This window comes from Mirounga angustirostris, unplaced genomic scaffold (genome assembly GCF_029215605.1).
Source record: "Mirounga angustirostris isolate CCGP_5_RB_7025 unplaced genomic scaffold, mMirAng1.0.hap1 SCAF_16, whole genome shotgun sequence".
NCBI lineage: Eukaryota > Metazoa > Chordata > Mammalia > Carnivora > Phocidae > Mirounga > Mirounga angustirostris.
In genome coordinates this window covers 53201181-53208854 of record NW_026991724.1, presented here as the reverse complement: position 1 = coordinate 53208854, position 7674 = coordinate 53201181, and positions in this window count along the sequence as shown.

Sequence of the window (7674 nt, the reverse complement as noted above, 5' to 3'; positions counted from 1 at the left end):
GCTCACGGAGGGCACATAGAAAACTGAAATTCTGGGGCACCTGAGTGGCTCAGTTGGTTGGGTGTCTGCCTTCGGCTCAAGTCATGATCCCAGGGTCCTGGGGTCGAGCCCCGCATCGGGCTCCCTGCTCAGCGGGGGAGCCTGTTTCTCCCTCTCCCTCTGCTCTGCCTACTTATGATCTCTTTCTCTCTCAAATAAAATAAAATCTTAAAAAAAAAAGAAAACTGAAAAAAAATTTTTTTTTTTTTGAGAGGGAGAGATGGGTGGCAGGGGGGTAAAAGCAGAGGAAGAGGGAGAATCTTAAGCTCCAACTCAGGGCACCATGTAGGGCTTGATCTCACAACCCTGAGATCATGACCTGAGCCGAAATCAAGAGTCAGACGCTTAACCAACTGAGCCACCCAGGCGCCCCTGCAATTCTTAAGGTTTTTAAATAGGGAGATTTATTCTGGAAAGGGAAAACTACATAGACAGGGAGCAAATCCTTGGTGGGCAAGGGAGAGAAAGGGATGGCCTAGGAAGGAGGGGAGAGCAAGAGACTTTGGGGGAGGGGCAACAGAACTGTATCTTGATTGTGGTTACATGACTGATTCATCAAAATTCATAGAACTGTAACCAAAAAGCAGACTGTGTGAGTTAAAGAACAAATTTAGAAATTTTTAAAAGGGGATTTCATGTGAGTAGATTTCCATTTCTCTCTAAAAAATTAACTTAGGGGCGCCTGGGTGGCTTAGTCATTGAGTGTCTGGCTTTGGCTCGGGTCCTGGGATCAAGCCCTGCGTCGGGCTCCCTGCTCAGCAGGAAGCCTGCTTCTCCTTCTGCCACTCCCCCTGCTTATGTTCCCTCTCTCGCTGTCTCTCTCTCTGTCAAATAAATAAATAAAATCTTTAAAAAATGAAATAAAATAATAAATGAACTTAGTGGGGCACCTGGGTAGCTCAGTCGATTGAGCATCCAACTCTTGATTTTGGTTCAGGTCATAATCTCAGGGTCATGGGATCGAGTCCCTCATTGGGCTCCTTGTGTGGTGGGTGACGGGGAGTCGGCATGAGATTCTCTCTCTCTCCCTCTGCCCCTCCCTCACCTCTCTCAAATAAATCTTTTTTTTTTTAAGATTTTATTTATTTGAGAGAGAGATCAGAGAGAGAAAGAGAGCACAAGCAGAGGGGAGGGACAGAGGGAGAAGCAGACTCCCCGCTGAGCAAGGAGCTGACTCAGGGCTCCATCCCAGGACCCTGGGATCATGACCTGAGCCACAGGCAGGCACCCCTCAAACATAAATCTTTTTTAAAAATCCACCTAGTGATTCCACTCCTAGGAATATACCCAAGAACACTGAAAACCTGTCCATGCAAAAACTTACATGAAGGCACTAATCACATTAGCCAAAGAGTAGAAAAAACACAAATGTCCATCAAGTGATGAATGGACAAACAGAACCTGGCATGTTCACACAGTGGAATATTATTCAGCCATAAAAATGAAGTACTGATACCTGCTACGATGTGGATGAACTTTGAAAAACAGTGAAAAGCCAGACACAAAAGGTCACCTACTGTATGATCCCTACTATATAAAATGTACAGATAGGCAAATCCATAGAGACAGGAAGTAAATGAGTGATTGCCAAGGGGCTGAAGGGAGGAGGGAATGGGGAGTGACTAAACCAGGACTAAGAGTCCTGGTTTACTATGGGGTGCGGGGGATGAAAATGTTCTAGAATTAGTAGTGATGAATGCACAACCTTGTCAATCACTGAATTTTACACTTTAAAGGGTTCATTTTATAGTATGTCAGTTGCATTTCAGTTTTTTTCTTTTTTTTTTTTTGAGAGAGAGAGAGAAAGCGTGCACACTCAAGAGGAGGGGGGGAAGGGCAGAAGGAGACAGAGAGAGAGAAAAAAATCTCAGTCTCCACACCCAGCATGGAGCCCGACATGGGGCTCTGTCTCAGGACCCTGAGATCACGACCTGAGCCAAAACCAAGAGTTTTACGCTCAACTGACCCAACTACCCAGGCGCAACCCCCCAGTTTTTTTTTAAATCAGGAGATCTGGGGTGCGTGGGTGGCTCAGATGGTTAAGCATCTGCCTTTGGCTCAGGTCATGATCTCAGGGTTCTGGGATCCAGCCCCATACCGGGCTCACTGCTCAGTGGGGAGCCTGCTTCTCCCTCTCCCTCTGCTGCTCCCCCTGCTTGTGCGCTCTCTCTCTGTCAAATAAAATCAAAAAAAAAAGGAAAAGAAAGAAAGAGAAAAAAAAGAAGAGCTGACATCATCAGAGACCCCATCTAGTTGCTTCTCCCAGGCCGGCTCTCAAAAGCATGTGGATTTAGACCACACTGATCTAGAGGTGGGGCTCACCATAGAAAGAACTAAAAGCAGAAACAGTTCAGAAGATCCTTCGGAGAAAAGGGAACTTTTTTTACCACGCTGGTAGATACGGAAACTGGAGCAGTAATTTGACAATATCTAGTCAAAGCTAAAGATATGCCGACTCCCTGGCCTCACAATCTCACTCCACTGACACACACACCCAACCGCGCTCAAGAAAACAATAACTAGAATGTTCACAGGTTCACAGTATGGGGCGCCTGGCTGGCCTAGTCAGAAGAACAGGTGACTCTTGATCTCGTGAGTTGGAGTCCCACGTTGGGTGTAGAGATTACTTAAAGATAAAAATCGTTAAAAATAAGGGGGTGGGGCGCCTGGGTGACTCAGTCGCCTTCGGCTTAGGTCATGATCCCAGGGTCCTGGGCTCGAGTCCCATGTCAGGCTCTCTGCTCAGCTGGGAGACTGCTTCTCCCTCTGCCTACCACTCCCCCTGCTTGTATGTGCTCTCTCTCTCCGTCAAATAAATAAAATCTTAAAAAATAAAATAAAATAAAAGCCTGGGCTTGCTAGCTGCATTTTCCAAAAGGAAGGAAGGGAGGGAGGAAGAAAGTAAGTTAGTTCACAGCAGCTCTATTTATAATACCTGTAGCTGGGAATGATGGAAAAGCTTGTCGACAGTATAACAGATGAATTGTGGGCCACGCACAGTGGAGTGAAAAGGAAGGAATCATCTGCCCAGTACATGAGTCCATGCAGCATGATTCCACTTCTCTATAGTAAATAAGCAAAACTGTGCTGTTTGAAATCAGGATAGTGGTTATCTTTGGGGAGGCCATGTCTGGGTCCTGCTAGGGACTGATAGATAGTATTCTGTTTCTGACCTGAATACTAGCTACAAGTGCATATGCGCCATTTATAAAAATTCATTTCGGGGCGCCTGGGTGGCTCAGACGGTTAAGCGTCTGCCTTCAGCTCAGGTCATGATCCCAGGATCCTGGGATCGAGTCCCGCATCGGGCTCCCTGCTCCACGGGGAGCCTGCTTCTCCCTCTGCTTCTCTCTCTCTCTCTGTCTCTCATGAATAAATAAATAAAATCTTTGAAAAAAAAAATTCATTTCACCAAACACTTGAGTTGTGTACATTACGTATGTTATACCCCCATAAAAACTTACTGAAATTCACAGCAATAACAAAGAGATGTGCTTGGCAATTTGCCAACATCTATCAAATTCATAAATTCCACTTCTAGGAACTTATCTGCAATTAAACTCATGGAAAATTATAGATATGCTAGACCCTTCCATGCAACACTGTTTAGAAAAGACTGGAAACAACCTCCATGTTCGTCAGTGGAAAACTAGTTAAATCTTTATGGACTGAATTGAAATAGTCTTCAGAATATATTCTTGGGGCCCCTGGCTGGCTCAGTCGGAAGAGCATGAGACTCTTGATCTCGGGGTCGTGAGTTTGAGTCCCATGTTGGGTGTAGAGATTACTTAAATAAATACGTTTAAATATATATTCTTTATTATCTCAATAAGAAAATAAATTATGAAAGTTAAAAATCAGAGCATTCTGATTCAAAAAATTGTTATGTGAAACAAGAAAGATAAAAAAATATTGTTAGTCATCTGCTATCCTTTCTATTAAAAAGAAAAACAGTTTGTACGTATTTGCCTAAATCTATTTAAATTTCTCCCTGGAAAGAAATACAGGCTGCCTGTGAGGAGGCGAACTTGGTGGAAGAAAGACTCGTGTTTAGCATATAACATCTTGTACATTTAGAATTTTGTATCCTATGAGTATATCGCCAAAACTTAAAAATAAACAAAATGTGCAAAAGACCAAGGGAAAAACAAAACAAAACAAAACCCTGGGGAGAGGCACTAAGGGTGAAAAGGTGTTGGACAGCTTTCTGTCATAAGCTGTTCTGTACAAGTAATTTGTTGACTATTTTGAATTTAAAAAATGTTTTTTTTTTAAGATTTTATTTATTTATTCATGAGAGACAGAGAGAGAGAGCAGAGAGAGAAGCAGGCTCCCAAGGAGCAGGGAGCCTGATGCAGGACTCGATCTCAGGACCCCGGGGATCATGACCTGAGCCGAAGGCAGACGCTTAACGACTGAGCCACCCAGGCGCCCCTAAAAAATGTTTTTAACTAGAATTTAATGAAAATTTGAAAAGAGAAAAAAATTAAAATTCGAAATGTTTTCAAACATGCAGCCCCCAGAGATCTACAAATTTATCCTACGCTTTCATAAACCAGGTCTCCACCTCTAGCCACTAGGGGGCAGTATATTACCATAATTATAAGCTTGGATTCAGACACCCATGGATGCAAATTCCAACCCTATCGCAGAAAACAATTATAAACTCTGCACAAAACAGAAAACAATTACATAAAGGCACTGGAAAGTGAAAAAAGCAGCCAGAAACTGGAAGGAAATTGACACTTCATAAAAAAGAAAGGGGTCGCTTGGGTGGTTCAGTGGTTGAGCGTAAGACTCTTGATTTCAGCTCAGGCCATGATCTCAGGGTCTTGAGATCTAGCGGGACATCAGGTTCCCCGCTGGGCGTGGAACCTGTTTAAAAAAGGGGGGGGGCATCAGGTTCCCCGCTGGGCGGAGCCTGTTTTTAAAAAGGGGAGGACGGGGCGCCTGGGTGGCTTAGTCGTTAAGCGTCTGCCTTCAGCTCAGGTCATGATCCCAGGGTTCTGGGATCGAGCCCCACATCGGGCTCCCTGCTCAGCGGGAAGCTTGCTTCTCCTTCTCCCTCTCCCACTCCCCCTGCTTGTGTTATGTCTCTCTCTGTCAAATAAATAAAATCTTTAAAAAAATAAAAATAAAAATAAAATAAAAAAAAAATAAAAGGGGGAGGATGGGGGCAGGTTCTAGTACGTGCTGGGAGGGGCAGCTAAAATTAAACACCAGGGGAAAATCCAGTCTTCCTGGCTTGAATCACCAGAGCAACAGGAAATTAAGGTATAAATCTGGAAAAGAGATCCAGGGTGGGGGCACTCCAAATATTTTTATATAAACTCTGCTCAAATATCTAGCTGACCCCCGAACCACACCTGCATGTGGTACACTCCAAAAAGCCCAGCTAAGCCTAAAAAATGTGAACTGAAATTTGAGGTACAAATTTTATAGGAGAGTTTTACAGAGATTACAGTTGGAGTTTACCAAGTTAAAGGGCTGCTCAGGAAAAAAGTAATTGATGCTCTTCAGAGGAACATAACGGACTCCAGAGTTTTTACAGTGTATCCAGGATACACTCTAACATTACTCAAAATTAAAAAAAAAAACGAATAGGAAGGGGTGCCTGGGTGGCTCAGTTAGTTAAGCAACTGCCTTCGGCTTAGGTCATGATCCTGGAGTCCCTGGATCGAGTCCCGCATCGGGCTCCCTGCTTGGCAGGGAGTCTGCTTCGCCCTCTGACGCTATCCCCTCTCATGTGTTCTTTCTCTCTCATTCTCTCTCTCTCAAATAAATAAAATCTTAAAAAAAAAAAAAAGAATAGGAAAATATGACCCATTCTTAATAGAAAAGGCAGTTAAATGAGACCAGCAGTTACCTGAGACCAACACCAAAATGACCCATATACTGGAATAAGACACACACACACACACACACACAAAGATGTAAAAAATAGCTGTTAAAACTACGCTCAAGAACCTAAAAGAAAATGTTTCTACTGAATAAGAAGGAATCTTGGTATAGAAATAAAACAATAAAAAAGAATAGAATAGGGGCACCTGGGTGGCTCAGTTGGTTAAGCATCTGCCTTCAGCTCAGGTCATGATCCCAGAGTCCTGGGATCAAGCCCCTCGTCGGGCTCCCTGCTCAGCAGGAAGCCTGCTTCTCCCTCTCCCTCTGCCGCTCCCCCTGCTTGTGCGTGAGTGTACGCTCTCTCTGTCAAATAAATAAATAAAATCTTTTTAAAAAATAGAAATTCTAGGATGAATAAATGAATTTAGCAAGTTCACAGGATACAAGGTTAATACACAAAATTAATGGTATTTTATAGTATAGAGGCAAGAAATTGGAACATGAAATTTAAAAATAACTTCATTTGGGCGCCTGGGTGGCTCAGTTGGTTAAGCAACTGCCTTCGGCTCAGGTCATGATCCTGGAGTCCCGGGATCGAGTCCTGCATCGGGCTCCCTGCTCAGCAGGGAGTCTGCTTCTCCCTCTCCTGCTCCCCCCTCTTGTGCTCTTTCTCTCTCTCACTCTCTCTCTCAAATAAATAAATAAAATCTTTAAAAAATAAAAAATAAAAATAACTTCATTTACCATACCACAAAAACCAGAAAATACTTAGGGATAAATTTGATAAAAGATTTAACACCTTTACTGACAACTACAAAACACTGCTGAGAAACTGCCAACATTTGTATCTCCAGAGAAATACACTATGTTCATGGATTGGAAAATATATTGTTAAGATGTCAGTTCTCCCCACTTTGTTCTATAGGCTTGCAGTCTCACCCTGGGTTGTTTCCATCTCTTTCCCCAAGAAGGAAAACAAAAATAACCAAATATGGGGGATTTATTACTTGACTTATATTTTCTTTTCTATTTTAGTTGCTTATGATTTTTTTTTAACTAATAGGCTTCATTATTATTATTTTTTAATTTATTTGTCAGAGAGAGAGAGAGAACACAAGCAGGGGGAACGGCAGGCAGAGGGAGCAGGCTCCCCACTGAGCAAAGAGCCCAATGTGGGACTCCACCTGAGGACCCTGGGATCATGACCTGAGCCAAAGGCAGACACTTAACTGACTGAGCCACCCAGGCATCTGAAAAAGATTTTAAAGAGCAGTTTTGGGTTTACAGAAAATGAGAGAAAAGTACAGAGAGTTCCCATGTATACCCTCTTTACCCCACCCCGTTTTCCCTCTTATTAACATCTTGCTTTAGTGTGGTACTTTGTTATAACTGGTAAGCTAACACTGATACTTTCTTTCTTTCCTTCTTTCTTTTTTTCAGAGAGAGAGGGGGAGAGGTTGGCAGAGAAAAGGGAGAGGGAGAGAATCTCAAGCAGGCTCCATGCCCAGCACAGAGCCCAACCTAGGGTTTGATCTCACAACCCTGAAATCATGACCTGAGCCAAAATCAAGAGTCACACACTTAACCCTGAGCCATCCAGGTGACCCTTATTTATCTAAGAGAAAGAGAGAGAGAATGTGTGCATGCGTGCACATGCAAATAGGGGAGGGGCGGAGGGAGAGGGAGAGAATCTCAAGCCGACTCCCCACTGAGCATGGAGCCCGATGGAGGGCTCCATCTCACGACCCTGAGATCATGACCTGGGCAAAATCAAGAGTCAGATGAGTAACCAAC